The sequence below is a fragment of the Caretta caretta genome, chromosome 7 (genome assembly GCF_965140235.1).
Source record: "Caretta caretta isolate rCarCar2 chromosome 7, rCarCar1.hap1, whole genome shotgun sequence".
Lineage (NCBI taxonomy): Eukaryota > Metazoa > Chordata > Testudines > Cheloniidae > Caretta > Caretta caretta.
Window position 1 is genome coordinate 66134406 of NC_134212.1, and position 17193 is coordinate 66151598.

Consider the following 17193-nt stretch of genomic DNA (forward strand, 5'->3'; position numbering starts at 1 on the left):
GAAGAAGTGGGTGAAACTTGCATGTCAAGGGACTGATTCAAAGCCCATTTCAAGTCAGTGGGAATCTTTCCATTGATTTGAATGGGCTTTGGGACAGGCCCCTAGGAACAGTTCTGTGCATGTGTACATTTTTCTAAAATGCAAAGCCAAATGTAAATGCATATTCACAGCAAGATGAGAACAGGTGTGCCATCTGCTTGTGTTTTACAAGTGTGACGATCATCAGATTCACACACTTTCCCCAAAGCTGTCTGAGTGCAGATAGGGGTTTTTCCCCCTTTTGTTTTGTTTTCATTTTGCAAGATTTCTCTGGAACACACAGTGCAGCAGCAAAAATTCCCACCACTGAGAAATCATAAACATCCCCCATTGAATTACTAAGTTATTCAATTAACTAGCTAATTATTCATTTAAAAAGCAGAGGTAGGTTAATTTGTTTGCAAAAATAGCCCAAAATTAAGCTATGAATGGACTCCTGCTCTGGCTCTGAGTTATGGCAAAGAGTATGGCTAAGCTGATAAAGAGTAGAGTGGAGCAGTTAATTCACATGCAATTTATTCAATGAATTTATCCTTTTGTTCTATTTGGGCCAGATCCAGTGTCCATCAAAGTCAATAGTGATATTTCCATTGACTTCTGTAGGTGCTGTTATTAGGCCCTTTTGAATTGTCCATGAACAGACTGATTTGTGTTAACATGTTTGCTATTTCAAAATATTTTGTTGTGTTTCTGTGAACATCTTCAGCATATGGATTGAAGGCTAATTGTGTCCTTTGAGTATTTGACATTTGCAATCCAATACTTTAGATGTATGCCACACTACCCCAGTCATACAGGGCTTGATTCCACTCTACCATCATAAACCAAGCATAGCTCCAGTGAAGTCAGGGGAGTTACATCAGGATAGGTGTAAAGAGAGCCAGGCCACAATGTGCTTTCTGATAGTTGTGTGAGTGCCTCTGGTGTGAACCTTTGCCAGGATGAATTTTCATGGAACAAGTAAAAAAAATCACTTGCAGGAATGGGTGAGAAAAACAAACATAGCGTGTTTGGAAGACTGTCAAAGTAGACTTGAGCAAGAAAACTGTGTATTCTCCCATCTTTTGCAAGGAACCATTGTAACTTCCCTCTTCCATAGCTATAGGCTTATTAAATTCTTTAGCATCTGGTTTGAAGCTAGTTTGAATATGTATCTGAGATACTGACTGGAGATGCTGAGAGAGAGAGGATATTAAATAAGAAACACTTTATTGAAAAGAAAGTTTGTAAATGGAAATATATATTTTAGAGCAAAATGTTTAAATACTTTGCTCTGTACAGGTGAACCCCAGCCTTTGGGATCTTAAATAATTGTGAGTTTCCATGTTGTCTGGAATTGGTTTTTGTTTTTACAAATTTGATGTTTATGAAGGTTTTCCTCAAGACATTGTAAAATTGGGGTTTAACTCTGCTAATGTATAGATCTAAATATGCTAAATAATGGAAGGTTATAGGTCACAGTGCTATTTGCAGCCTGTTCTAGAAGCTCTCCAAAATTAAGCCTGAGCTGCTGTCTGTGGATGATATTCCTTTTGCTTTCTTCTGTGTTGTTTCTTTCTCTTTGTAGTGTAGGCTCTCAATGTTTTTCTGTGGAGAACACTCAATTTAATGGATTTCTTCTTCTGGCCACTCTATTTCCTCAGCTAGTCTCTACATGTAAACTGCATTTCTGATAATAGAGTCCCAAACTGGTGAAGCCATCAGGTTTCATTTGCATTAGTGGGTGGGAACACAGGGGAATTCCATACTACTATGCTAAGTGGAGATAAGGTCTAGGCTAGATCTATGTAGGCTGATCGTGGAAAGGAGTAGGGATAAAAACATAAAAATGGCCATACTGGGGCAGACCAAAGGTCTATCTAGCTCAGTATCAGGTCTTCTGACACTGGCCAATGGCAGGTGCCCCAGAGAGAATAAACAGAACAGGTAATCATCAAGTGATCCATCCGCTGTCGCCCATTCCCAGCTTCTGGCAAACAGTGGCTAGGGACACCATCCCTGCCCATCTTGGCTAATAGCCATTGATAGACTTATCCTCCATGAATTTATCTAGTTCTGTTTTGGTATAGTCTTGGCCTTCACAACATCCTCTGGCAAAGAGTTCCACAGGTTGGCTGTGCGTTGTGTGAAGAAATACTTCCTTTTGTTTCTTTTAAACCTGCTGCCTATTAATTTCATTTGGTGACCCCTAGTTCTTGTGTTATGAGAAGGAGTAAATAATTCTTCTTTATTTAATTTCTCCACACCAGTCATGATTGTATAGACCTCTATTATATCCCCCCTTAGCCATCTCTTTTCCAAGCTGAAAAGTCCTAATATTATTAATCTCTCCTCATACGAAAGCTGTTCCATACCTCTAATCATTTTTGTTACCCTTTTCTGAACCTTTTCCGATTCCAATATATCTTTTTTGAGATGGGGCGACTACATCTGCACACAGTATTCAAGATGTGGGAGTACCATGGATTTATATAGAGGCAATATGATATTTTTCTGTCTTATCTATCCCTTTCTTAATGATTCCCAACATTCTGTTTGCTTTTTTGACTGCCACTGCACATTGAGTGGATGTTTTCAGAGAACTATCCACAATGACTCCAAGATCTTTCTTGAGTTGTAACAGCTAATTTAGACCCCATCATTTTGTATGTATAGTTGGGATTATGTTTTCCAACGTTCATTACTTTGCATTTATCAACATTGAATTTCATCTGCCATTTTGTTGCACAATCACCCAGTTTTGTGAGATCCCTTTGTAGCTCTTCACAATCTGCTTTGGATTTAATTATCCTGCGTAGTTTCATATCGTCTGCAAATTTTGCCACCTCGCTGTTTACCCCTTTTTCCAGATCATTTATGAATATGTTGAATAGGACTGGTCCCAGTTCAGACCCCTGGGGGACACCACTATTTACCTCTCTCCATTCTGAAAACTGACTATTTATTCCTACACTTTGTTTCCTATCTTTTAACCAGTTACTGACCCATGAGAGGACCTTCCCTTTTATCCCATGACTGCTTACTTTGCTTACGAGCCTTTGGTGAGGGACCATGTCAAAGGCTTTCTGAAAATCTAAGTACACTATATCCACTGGATCCCCCTTGTCCACATGCCTGTTGACTCTCTCAGAGAATTCTACTAGATCGGTGAGGCATGATTTCCCTTTACAAAAATCATGTTGACTCTTCTCCAACAAATTATGTTCATCAATGTGTCTGACAGTTTTGTTCTTAGTTTCAACCACTTTGCCCAGTACTGAAGTCAGGCTTACTGGCCTGTAATTGCCAGGATCACCTCTGGAGCCCTTTTTAAAAATTGGCATCACATTACTATCCTCCAGTCATGTGGTACAGAAGCTGATTTAAATGATAGGTTACAGACTATAGTTAGTAGTTCTGCAATTTCACATTTGAGTTCCTTCAGAACTCTTGAGTGAATACCATCTGGTACTGGTAACTTATTACTGTTTAATTTATCAGTTTGTTCCAAAATCTCCTCTAATGACACCTCAATCTGGGACAGTTCCTCAGACTTGTCACCTAAAAAGAATGGCTCAGGTTTGGGAATCTCCCTCACATCCTCAGCCGTGAAGACCGATGCAAAGAATTCATTTAGTTTCTCCACAATGGCCTTATCATCCTTGAGTGCTCCTTTACCACCTTGATCGTCCAGTGGCCCCACTGGTTGTTTAGCAAGCTTCCTGCTTCTGATGTACTTAAATTTTTTTGCTATTACTTTTTGTCTTTGGCTAGCTGTTCTTCAAATTCTTTTTTGGCGTTCCTAATTATATATTTACACTTCATTTGCCAGAGTTTATGCTTCTTTCTATTTTCCTCCCTTCCACTTTTTAAAAGATGCCTTTTTGCCTCTTACTGCTTCTTTTACTTTGTTTTTTATCCACGGGGGAACTTTTTTGGTCTCTTACTATATTTTTTAATTTGGGGTATACATTTAAGTTAAGCCTCTATTATGGTGCCTTTAAAAACTTTTCCGTGCAGCTTGCAGGGATTTCACTTTTGGCATGATGCCTTTTACTTTTTGTTTAACTGCTACTGTGTTGGGTTGCTGTGGAGTTTTCCCTGCAACAGGGATATTTAAATTTAATTATGTTATGGTCACTATTACCAAGCAGTCCAGCTATATTCACCTCTTGGACCAGATCCTGTGCTCCACTTTGGACTAAATCAAGAATTGCCTCTTCTCTTGTGGGTTCCAGGACTAGCTGCTTCAAGAAGCAGTCATCTAAGGTGTCAAGAAACTTTATCTCTGCCTCCTGTTCTGAGGTGATATGTATCCAGTCAATATGGGGATAGTTAAAATCCCCCATTATTACTGAGTTTGTTATTTTTATAGCCTCTCTAATCTCCCTGAGCATTTCACAGTCACTATCACCATCCAGGTCAGGTGGTCGGTACTACTGCTATATTCTTATTCTTGGAGCATGGTATTACTATCCATAGAGATTCTATGGCACAGTTTGATTCATTTGATTCTACGGTTTCTTTCACATATAGTGCCACTGCCCCACCAGCACGACCTGTTCTGTTCTTCCGATATATTTTGTACCCTAGTATTACTGTGTCCCATTGATTATCCTCATTGCACCAAGTTTCTGTGATGACTATTATATCAATATCCTCATTTAATAAGAGGTACTTTAGTTCACCCATCTTATTATTTAGACTTCTAGCATTAGTATATAAGCACTTTAAAAAATTGTCAATTTTTAGCTGTCTCCCATTACATGATGTAATTGAATGGGATTATTTTTCATTTGACTGTTTCTTATCAGATCCTACCTGTATTTTATCATCTTACATCCTCTCCTCCTTCTAGGACATAGAGACTGTCCATTAATAGATCCTCCCCTAAGGGATGCCTCTGTCCAAACCATGTGATCCTCCACACCTGTCAGCTTTCCCCCAGCCCTTAGTTTAAAAACTGCTCTACAACCTTTTTAATTTCAAGTGCCAGCAATCTGGTTCCATTTTGGTTTAGGTGGGGGCCCATCCTTCCTGTATAGGCTCCCCCATCCCCAAAATTTCCCCAGTTCCTAATAAATCAAAACCCCTCCTCCCTACACCATCATCTCATCCATACATTGAGATTCTGCAGTTCTGCCTGTCTAACTGGCCCTGCATATGGAACTAGAAGCATTTCAGAGAATGCTACCATGGAGATCCTGGACTTCAATCTCTTACCTACCAGCCTAAATTTGGCCTCCAGGACCTCTCTCCAATCCTTCCCTATGTCATTGCAGGTCAATGCTCAAACCACTGAGTACCTATATGTACCACGACCACTAGCTCCTCCCCAGCACTATACATAAATCTATCTAGATGTCTCGAGAGATCCACAACCTTCGCATCAGGCACGTCACCATGTGTTTCTCCTGCTCATCGCAAACCCAACTATCTATGTTTCTAATGACCGAATCCCTTGGATGCAGGAGCAATAGGTACAAGGACAATAGTCCCTGGCAAATTATACCATGCTGCTAACCAAATGATTTGTTTTTTGTCAGATAAGGCTGTCATTATCCTTGAGTATTCAAACCTGGTGCTAATTCTGCATGCCTTACTCATGAAAGTAGTTGCATTGACATAATTGGGACAATTTAGCTGAATAAGGGGAATGAGATTTACCTAACTGTGAGGTTCAAGTTGGATGCTTCTACCTAGAGGCCCTGGTTCAGCAAATCACTTAGGCATGTGCTTAAATGCTTTACTGGATTGGGACTATAATGGACAATAATGGGCTATGAATGGAACAATAATTATGGTTGAATGAAAATCTCAAATCCTTAATTTCTGTTCAGGTAATGGTTTATTTTATGCTGTATTTGTAATCTGATATAATACTATACAGCAGTATAATGCTGAAGGTCAGACTGAGTCAAAGACTCTGAAACTCTTTTATGGCTAAAAACAAACTAGGATTATACCATTATTAAGAGAAAACAAGCTACTGTTTGTTAATTCATTTCCAGGAAGGCAGCTATGCGCAGTGTGGCTGAAAATGGGTGAAATTGCTAATTGTCAGAGTTTTCAGTGTGTTGATATCATGTTGGGTATGAGTTTCTCAAATCATTTTTTTTGCAGGCCAGGCATGGTGTAAGCTATATGTTTTCTGAGCATATAATTATGTATTCAGCCATTAATTAAAAAGGCTGTTTCAGTTTTGAATAATAGTAAATTAGCAATTTATTTCCTTGGCTTACCTGGAAAGAATTGATGCACCCTATTAAATTCCACTGAGTGGGCTGTTCATTTCTACTCTCACTCATGAGTAACGGCAGTTTTCCAACTTAGGTAAACAGAACAAAAATTGTTATTTTAAGTAATCGCAGACAAATAGATACTATATTTAGTGGTAACTGAAATCTCTATGATTGGGAGAAAGTAACAGGGTCTCTGCTACAAAATTGTGACTTTTAAATGGTTGTATTCTTGTTTTTCCTTTGCAATATCCCCTTTAAATATTGCTACAGTCTAAGAATCTCATATGCATTGATTGGAGAGGTTAGATTTGTACCTGCACACTTCATTAACAGCTGTTACTAATTAGTGGAGCTTAGTCACTGAGGAACCTGCTGGGGTTTGAGTAGAGTAGCTTTATATTTTTTTTCATGGCATTTAAGCACACAATACACTTGCGAGTCAAAGAGTTTCATGGGGGAGTGCTGAGGTTTAGAGCAATTAGCATATCCATGGTGGCTGTAAAGCAATAGCCCTGCAATAGAGCGGGTGCAAAGGCTCACTGATCCAGTAGTTGCTCCTGGAGGGTTAATTCAGAGCAGCCTTCTGGAACTGAGCTGATGCAGTGGACAAGAGAGTGTGGGGAGGCTGGCAAACAGTCCTTCCACTCATGGGGCTAGACTGTGCAATTTACACACAGCCCTGTATAGGGAATGACGTTGAACCACATCACTTCTGAGGGTGCAATAGGAAGGATGGTTCCTCAGCAGACTCAGGCTTTGCCTGGGCTGCTCAGGGCACATGATGGGGCACACTTTCCATGAGGATAGTGCAGATCGTTCCTTTTGGCCCGCTATTTTTGCTTGGTAGTACAAGACCTTGGTCCATCTTCCTGCGCTCAGGAAATGCTATTGTGATCTTACACTGGCTTCACAGAGGCAGGAGGCATTTACTGCACACATCTCTGCTGTGCTCCTATGAAAAGTCTGGTCAGAATCTGGCTTGCAAAGTGCAAGGACTAGGATTGCGACTAGCTCCTAAGTGGGGGAGAGAGATGAAGGAGGAAGGCTTCTTGTGCCCTATCCTCTCTCTTGAGCACCTGTCTAGGACAAGTCACAAACTCCTAGACTTAAGGTTAATATTAAGAATGCCTTCTTAGGTTATTTTTATAACAACATCTTAGTTCAGTGCATTGGTAATATAACACTGGGGAGTTAATCAGAAGGTACTATTCCACATGGTCTTGCTAGATCTGTCTGAATGTATAGGAGTTGGATCCTAGAGAAATGCTTCCTGTGTGCTGTGGTGTGCTTCTTAGGGATGGTAAGATGTCACCAGCCTAGTCTCCTTCTGATGAAGAACAAAAAGTAACAAACATTACATGTAAAAGCTTTGTATTGTCATTTTATGAGAGTGATAGAGGAAAATTGATGTTTGTTCCAGATAGCAGTCTTACTGATTGTACGTGGGGACAGTCAAAACCAGAGATGATCAAGTAACCAAATCTGTCTAGTGACCCCAAAAAGTGCTGAAGACAACAACTGAGGAATTGGCATATCACTGGTATGCTGCCTCTATTAATAAAGGAAGCTCCAAAGATTTTTTTCCTCTGAGCCAGTTGTAAAACTTGTTGTGGGATCTGTGTCTGCAGGCAGGGTGGGCTAGAGATTGGTGAGTCTATTAATTTATTTCCCCATTTGAATGAAGATGCTTTCTGTTTACTGTAAGCCAGTAACAAAAAGAGAAGCAACACCCCTTGGCATACAACTTACATGAAGGACATTCACTCTGCTGTATTTCAGCTTTTGTTGTTGAAAATTATAGTGAGCATATTGATGGTATAGGAGTCTTTAGTTTGCACAACTCATATTTGGAGGTGAAGTCTTTGTCAGAGAAGGATGGGACCCTTCCCTTGGGTGATGATCTAAAAATATTTCCTATTTGGTACAATGTGGTTATTCCAAAGACAAAAAAACCCCTTGCTTTTCAGAAGTATCTTTCTGAGCCCCAGAAATAAGTGATCTCTGGCAGAGATGATTTTAGCAATAACCAGAAAGGACTAGAGTTGCATCAGAGGCAGGGGAAAAAGCTCCAATACATAGTCAGCACCTAACCAATAATAATTCCTCATTTCTCAGCGTGCCCACAGAATTTTAACAAAGGGTTTCTAGGAGCCCCTGAGATCCTCCCTCCAGCACATTGCTGCTGACAGGCCATTGCTGCATTAGGATATCTCATTAGCATGCACAATTGCTGCCACAGAATGGAGGAGGAGAAGAAACGCTGAAAACAAAGAGGTTATATAATGAGAACAAGAAGGAAAATAGGCATCTAATCCATGATGTGTCTGTCAAAGGAGTTGCCTCTCAAACCACTCCTAGCATTTGGCCTCTGGTATGCTGCAAACATGGATCAGCCGCCTGACAAGCACACCAGTGCATATCAAGCACACCAGTGTTCTCTCACTAGATTGATTTGTTGATCAAGCCGTCAGTCTGTTCCATCCCCTTGACGCCACTAGGAGCTGGAAAGCTGCTGGTTTACCCAGATGGAAGATTTGGGAGTCCCATTTGGTGTGCAGCCAGTATAGCCGTGACGTCCTCCTTCAACATCCACTCTGAGCCTCTAAGCAACCCTATATTCACACCCTATACGTTACCTCAATGATGTGTGTACAAATTATGCTTTGTAAAGCATCATTTGAAAATTAATGACCATTAATATCATTGTAAAGTGCATGTGATAATCTTTTATGTGAAGTTGTGAGTTCTCTCTGCATAATGTTACTAGAACATGCTTAAGAAAGACAGCGTAGCCTAGGTAAAGGTGATAAACAGGTCCATCCTAGACAAAGGAATGTGGGTTTACTTCGATTTACATGTTAGCCATAAACAAAGCTACCCTGCAAAGCAGCAGGTGTTGTCTTGAACCTGAACTCAAGAGACATGGCTCCTGCACCACGAAGAAATACAGGAGACTGAATCTCCAGGAGGCCTTTCTAACTTTGAGAACAAAGACAATTCTTTGGTAATATGAGGGACATAGAGAGAATCCATCTTTATCTTTCAAATAAGACAACAAGGGAAACCAGCACTTTGTACTTCTGTGAAAGATTCAGCCTGAGAAGGAGTCAGTCATGCTGGACAAAGAATAATTGGTGAGAGAAATCATCTTAAACAAAGACCATACCTTGCTAGATTCAGTTTCAGACTTTTAGATGTGTCTGTCACTTTATTTCTTTTACTTGGCATCCTATTGTTAATAAACTTGTTTTATTTGAATCTAAACCAACCCAGTGCTGTGTCTGAATTGAAGTAATTGTGAACTCCAGTTGATGTGGCAAGCTGCTGGGTATTTTCAAAGGAACAACTGAACTGTATTCTGTCTCTGAGTGGTCCTGGAGAGGGCTGGACATTTCAGGGCAGATGGTTTTGGGGGAATTTGGGACTTGGAAGTATGTTGAGGCCTCTTGGCTAGTAGTAAGCCAGGCTGATGGAGACCAGAGTGCAGCTGTGGTGTAACAAGCAGAGAAACAGCATCTCCTCTGACATCCATAGACCCTCTGCCAGGATAGAAGCAGCTTGAGCTAGCCTGGTGGAAAATACTGCCACACTTTAGAGGGATCAGAGGATCTTCACCTACTATATAGCACTTACAAATGTCAAGTGTTGCCATATTGGAAATACTCATATTTCCCTTTTCTAAAGTATCTTTATTTCTGGGGTTTTTAAAATTGTGTAAAGGTAACACGCCATTAGCTTCCCCAAAGGTGTTTGCTTTGATATTAATAATTCTTCAGAGAAAACACATTTTTCTGATTGCTTTATAATTTGACTCCTGCCTCCTAATGTGATCTTTAGAACATTTAAAAGCAATATTAACCCATCATCAATCATGTCTGTGGAACATTGCCATGTGATCATTGAAAACACACCGGCTGCTTTGTGGCTCCTTCATTGACATTTCAAGCATATGAATGTTACAGAATCCAGATAATACCATTCTAAGAGTAAATTTATTCCTTGCAGTATTCCCCCCTTTTTTCTTACAGCAACAACATTGTAAGTAAAAAATAACTTTCACATCCGATAGCTACTGACCTTTTTGAAAAGGAAGTTTGCCTTCATGGCAGAGTTGAAAAAGTGAATTGAGTGCTCATAAAATGTGTATGATTGACTGCCTTGGAAACCAAACTCCTGTAACCACAGAAGAGATGCATCAGCAATGAAAACAACCCTATTATCACCTTGCCTCAGCCTGACCCGGAGTAACAGTCTCTTTGGAACAGAGAGAGAGAGAGAGAGAGAGAGAGAGAGAGAGGCTCATTTTCCATTCTGGTTCATTTCCTTGGTCTCTCCGCTGAAATTGCCAGGAACGGTGGCCTCTAGTGGCAGTTCTGATAGGTCAAAGATTCCCATTGACTGCAATGGGCCTTTGGCCAGGCCTGAAGAGCTACAGTGGTCACTCATACAGCTTTGCCTTTGTAGGTAAATAAGGATACTGTACTATTTGTGATACTCTCAATGCTCAATGCAGTGGGTGCAGTTCAAGTTCACTCCATTTTGAGTGATCAGATTCTAAATACTGTAGTTAACATTGGAAATATCTCTGGAACTGTGTACACCTTTAAATCAGAATGAACTTTGAAAGTTCACTGTATTAACTATAGGGAACACTTAAAAAATACGGTGAATAATGGAGTAATGTTATGAGGGCTGTGTCGACACTTCAGACTATTTCCAACATAACTATGTCAGTGAGGGATGTGACCTCTGAGTGACATAATTGTGCAAGCACAAGCACCTAATGTAGATGCAGTTATAGTGGCAGAACTGTACTTCTAGTAGCATAGGTACATTCAGTTTTGTTCAAGAGTTGTGGAATAAGCTATACCAGTAAAAAATGTAGATTTGCCGGTATAATTATGGCCACACTAGGTGTGCTTTACCTTAACATACAGGTATTTCTATACAAATAAAGAGTAAATAGTGTAGACATAGCCTAAGTTGCAAAAGCAAAGCTTTAACATTTTTAGATGCTACCACAGTAGTGCTCTAAGCCATTTGGTACAGGCCACCAAACAACTGTCAATAATTTAAGATCATCATATACTTAGGTTGAAGTCCTGGCCTCATTTGAGTCAGAGTTGTTGCCATTGACTTGAATGTGGCCAGAATTTCACATCTGGATGGGAGTTTAGCCAGTGATCTAGAAATAAGAGACTTCAAATTCCCTGAGCCATCCAGTTCTCCACATTCAGCATGCAGAACTGGTGAAGAATATGAGTTGGAAGATGGTGGAACTGATTTAGCTTGTGACACCCCAGTACTGTACATGATTTGATTTTTTTTCCTGGGTACCTTTCTACAAAAGTGGGGGGTTCTTTGAGGACAGAATATGGCCCTTGATGTGAAATCAGTGTTCAGTCAAGGGAGCTTGTGGAGTTTTGAGGTTTTTGCAAATGTCTTAGACTATCTTTTGGGTTTGGAAGGTTCACAACCGATTTGAATTCCCAACTTTTTAAGCCTGAAAAGAAAAACTCATGGGCTAAATTGAAAGGATCATACGGTTTATAAAAGCCTAGAGGAGGGGAAGACTCAGCTTGTTTGGCTAGATGCAAGATTTCTCAATGTGGGGGCATGAATAGACATCAGAACCACCCAATCCTTCCATATTGCTAAATGAGAGGAGTACAGAAAATGGTGAGAAGCATTGAGGGCGCCCCCACCAAAAAAAAAAAAAAAAAGTGTAGGGTTTCATTAGAATCACAGGAATCCTATCTTCATTAAAAATACTGGGCCAAATATTGCATCCTTAATCAAACTACTCTCAATGTAACTGATACAAGCTCTGTTATGCAGTATGCTTAATAAAAGTTCTGCAGATTAAGGGCTGCAGAGTTAGGTCTTTTGGATTTGATTATCGAGCGGCTTCATTTTTTACTAGGGTATTTGCTCTCTCACCCTCTGCACGTTTTTTTTAGCTGAATACCATCCCAAAAATATTCTAGTGCAGTCTGAATTTGGGAACCCAGAATATTGGAGTGCATGCAAAATTAGCTAGAATGAGTTCACCCACCTTGAGTGAAGATGAATGCCCTCTTCTACTAACAGTGACTTTAGTGGAACTCCAGACCTTTACACCAGCTAAGAATCTGGCCCAGTAATTTTGAACAGTGCTCTGAAAAACTTTCAGTTTTTCTCCTAAGTAATTGCTAGAGAAACCCTCTGTTATGGCTGTGACTGGTTTTTATTTTTGTAATCGTATTCTGTGTGCATTCGATTGGACACTTGACACCTCTTATTGTGAAAATCTTAATACAATAACAATACACCTCCCACCCCCATCCTGTGCGTGCCACAGATCAAAGGCTGCACTAATGAGGAGTCTTGACACTAGGCAAACAAGCCCTTTCTGAAAGAATCGTTACAGTGTGTTATAGATATAATCTGAAAAACATGTAACAAGAAAAAGACATGGATTATTAACAATATGGTGCTTGGATGGTTCAAAGGAATGAGGTGATAATGAGAAGGAGGTTGTGGGACCTGATTAATATAAAATAGCAACATGGATTCATCAGTTAGAAGGCCAGAAGGGACTACCATCTAGTCTGACCTCTGGTATGACACATGCCATAGAATTTCACCCCAGAAGTCCAGCATGAAGGCCAACACCTTGAGTTGAACAAGAGCATCCATTTCAGAAAGACCTCACATCTTGTTTTAAAGACTCCAAATGATGGAGAATTTATTTCATCTTCTGGAAATCTGTGCTAACGGGCAGCTATTTTTACTGTTAAAAATGTGTCTTATTTCCAGTTTGAGCTCTGTTGACACCAATTTCCAGCCACTGGATCTTGTTATGTGTTTGGGCTTGTCCACACTTAAAATGCTACAGTGGCACAGTTGTGCTGCTGTAGTTGAGTTGCTGTAGCGCTTCAGTGTAGATGCTGCCGACACTGATAGGTGTTCTCCGTCGGTGTAGGTAATCCATCTCCCCGAGAGGCGGTAGTTAGCTCAATGGAAGAATTCTTCTGTCGACCTAGCACTGTCTGCGTGGAGACTTAGGTAGGCTAATGCCGTCGCTCAGAGGTATGAATTTTTCACACCGCCGAGCAACATAGGGCTTGGCTACACTTGCGAGTTAGAGCGCATAAAAGGAGCCCCGGGTGCACTAGCTCACTACCCGTCCACACTGGCAAGGCACGTAGAGCGCTCCTGGTACTCCACCTCGGCAAGTGGAATAAAGTGTGGTGTGCCCCCGCTGGAGAGCTGCAGTGCCAGTGTGGACACCCTAGTCTGTTAGTGCGCTCTGATCGGTCTCCAGAAGTGTGTCACAATGCCTGTTCTAGCCACTCTGGTCATCACTTTGAACTCTACTGCCCTACCCTCAGGTGACCAGCCATCAGTCACACTTGACCCTGTGCTTACTCACCATTTTGGGGCTCCCGTGGGTTATGTGCGCTCACTTTGGGACGGCAAATTATGCTATCGTGTAGACTGTGCTTGCCATTAAGTACGGGGGAATCATTGCTCTGTCTGGTGTGACCAATGCTGCCTCTGATAAGTGTTGCATTTTGCCTTTACAGATGCAACCTTGAGATCTCAGCTGTCCGTGTTATCGCCGGCCGAAAGACTCCAAAGAATCAGAAAGAGGCCATGTCTGCAAGGAAGACATGTTGCATGAAGTCATGCAGCATTCAAGTAATGAAAATCAAAAAGTGCAGGAGTGGCGGGACAATGAAAGGAGGATCCGCCAGCAGAATGAGGAGTGCCGGCACAAAAGTGCGGTGTTCTGGCAGCAAAGCATGGATTGGCTGATAAGCATAATAGAGTGCCAAGCGGACTCTATCCAGGTGCTCATAGCCATGCAGGCGGAGCACTACTGCACCCCTCCCCCGGAAGCCCTTGTCCCAAAACGCTTTCCCTTGTGCCCCCATGTCACCTCCAACCCACTTTCCCCAACATCCAGGTTCTTACTGCCACCAGGTGCCTCCAACACCTGTAGCTTCACCACCCAGCCCTGAAAACGACGACCCTTACCCACTGCACTCAACCCCCATCACCATGCAGTATAGCCATCCTGAAGTGCAGCATTCATTGCATAGCACTCCAGACAGGAAGGCTGAGTATAATAATAGGACATACATAAATCTGTGATTGTACCATTCCCCACCACACCCCCTTGCTCTTTCTGTTTCCCAAGCAGTTGTTTCTTTTCAATAAATGGATTTTTTGGCTTTGAAAACATTCTTTATGATTGCATAAAGTAAAAGATACCTTAGCCCAGGAAAGAAACAGGCACTGCAAGTCAGCACAGCAAATACAGATTCCTGCTAACATTGGAACCGCTGCACTTCACTCCCATGCAGGGCACCAGACATTACTAGGGACTTTCAGCCTCAAATTGCTCCCTCAAGGCATCCCTAATCTTTGCAGCCCTGTGCTGGGCCCCTCTAATAGCCCTGATCTCTGGCTGTTCAAATTCAGCCTCTAGGTGTTGAACCTCCGAGTTCCATGCCTGAGTGAATCGTTCACCCTTCCCTTCACAAATTTTATGGAGGGTACAGCACGCGGATATAACTGCAGAGATGCTGTCATCGGCCAGGTCCAGTTTCCCATACAGAGAGCGCCAGCAGCCCTTTAAACGGCCAAAAGCACACTCCACAGTCATTCTACACTGGCTCAGCCTGTTGTTGAACTTCTCCTTGCTGCTGTCAAAGCTCCCTGTGTAGGGTTTCATGAGCCACGGCGTTAAAGTGTAAGCAGGGTCTCCAAGGATCACCATGGGCATTTTGACTTCCCCTACGGTGGTCTTCTGGTCTGGGAAAAACGTGCCAGCTTGCAGCTTCCTGAACAGGCCAGTGTTCTGAAAGATGCATGCGTCATGCACCTTTTCGGGCCAAACTGCATTAATGTCAATGAAACACCCATGGTGATCCACAAGCGCCTGGAGAACCATAGAGAAATACCCCTTCCGATTAACGTACTTGGAAGCTAGGTGGACTGGTGCCAGAATTGGAATATAAGAGCCATCTATCGCCCCTCCACAGTTAGGGAAACCCATTTGTGCAAAGCCATCCACAATGTCATGCACGTTACCCAGAGTCACGGTTCTTCTGAGCAGGATGCAATTAATGGCTCTGCAAACTTGCATCAACATGATTCCAACAGTCTACTTTCCCACTGCAAACTGGTTAGCGACCGATCAGTAGCTGTCTGGAGTTGCCAGCTTCCAGATTGCAATAGTCACCTGCTTCTCCACCATCAGGGCAGCTCTCAATCTCGTGTCCTTGAGCCACAGGGTGGAGGCGAGCTCATCACACAGTCCCATGAAAGTGGCTTTTCTCATCCGAAAGTTCTGCAGCCACTCCTCATCATCCCAGACTTGCATGATGATGTGATCCCACCACTCAGTGCTTGTTTCCCAAGCCCAAAAGCGGTGTTCCACAGTGGTGAGCATGTCCGTGAATGCCACAAGCAAACTCGTGTCATTTGCGTTACTCGAGTCAATATCATCGTCGGAGCCCTCACTGTCACTTCGGATCATAAGGAATAACTCGACTGCCAAACATGATGTGCTGGCGAGACTCGTCAGCATACTCCTCAGCAGTTTGGGCTCCATTTTCGCAGACAGAAAGGGAAGACAGAGCGCGCAGTACAAAAAATATTGAAAGATGGCGCCAAATGTGGACAGAAGCACAGGGATTGCTGGGATGCGAACAGATGCATCACAGGGCATTGGGATAGGACCCAGAATGCCCCATACCCCCTGCACCCTTCCCACAAGCCACAGCGCCAGAATGGGAAGAGGTGCTCTGTGGGATAGTTGCCCATAATGCACCGCTCCCAATGCCACTGCAAGTGCTGCAAATGTGGCCACGCCAGTGTGCTTGCAGCTGTCGGTGTGGATAGACTGCAGCACTTTCCCTACTGCACTCTCCGAAGGCGGGTTTAACTCAAAGCCGTCTACATCTGCAAGTGTAGCCATGCCCATAGTTAAACTGACTTACTTTTCCAGGACTTTGTTTACTAGATTAACCCCTGCCCCAATCCCCACACACGTACCAGTATCAGATAACAGACAACACTGTGCAACAATGTAGTACAGGATGTGAGAAAGAATATATCCAACTAAAACCTCACAATAAAACTTTCTAGCAATAATTCTTTTTGAGCAATTCTGTTGATATTTTGGATGAAGTTTCTTTTTGGAACATTACTTTTAAGGATCAGAGGGGTAGCCATGTAAGTCTGGATCTGTAAAAGCGGCAAAGAGTCCTGTGTCACCTTATAGACTAACAAAAAACTTATTGGAGCATAAGCTTTTGTGCGTGAATACCCACTTTGTCGGATGCATGTAGTGGAAATTTCCAGAGGCAGGTATAAATATACAAACAAGAATCAGGCTAGGGATAATGAGGTTAGTTCAATCAGGGAGGACGAGGCCCTCTTCTAGCAGTTGAGGTGTGAACACCAAGGGAGGAGAAACTGCTTTTGTAGCTGGCTAGCCATTCACAGTCTTTGTTTAATCCTGAGGTGATGGTGTCAAGTTTGCAAATAAACTGAAGCTCAGCAGCTTCTCTTTGAAGTCTGGTCCTGAAGTTTTTTTGCTGCAGGATGGCTACCTTTTAAGTGTGTGTCCAGGGAGGTTGAAGTGTTCTCCTACAGGTTTTTGTATATTGCCATTCCTAATATCTGATTTGTGTCCATTTATCCTTTTACGTAGGGACTGTCCAGTTTGGCCGATGTACATACCAGAGTGGCATTGCTGGCACATGATGGCGCATATTACATTGGTGGACATGCAGGTGAATGATCCGGTGATGGTGTGGCTGATCTGGTTAGGTCCTGTGATGGTGTCGCTGGTGTAGATATGTGGGCAGAATTGGCATCAAGGTTTCTGCATGGATTGGTTCCTGAGTTAGAGTTCCTATGGTACAGTGTGTAGTTG

At 42.2% G+C, this 17193-nt stretch overlaps 1 long non-coding RNA gene across 2 annotated transcripts in view; it reads left to right on the forward strand.

Moving 5' to 3' along the window:
• The window catches only part of LOC125640364 (uncharacterized), a 149123-nt gene extending 134636 nt beyond the window's left edge, over positions 1-14487 (forward strand). For both annotated transcript variants that reach the window (XR_007357774.2, XR_012669337.1), the window contains exon 6: positions 13829-14487. This is a non-coding gene — a long non-coding RNA (uncharacterized LOC125640364). The remainder of the gene's footprint in view (positions 1-13828) is intronic.
• The last annotated feature ends 2706 nt before the right edge of the window (positions 14488-17193 follow it).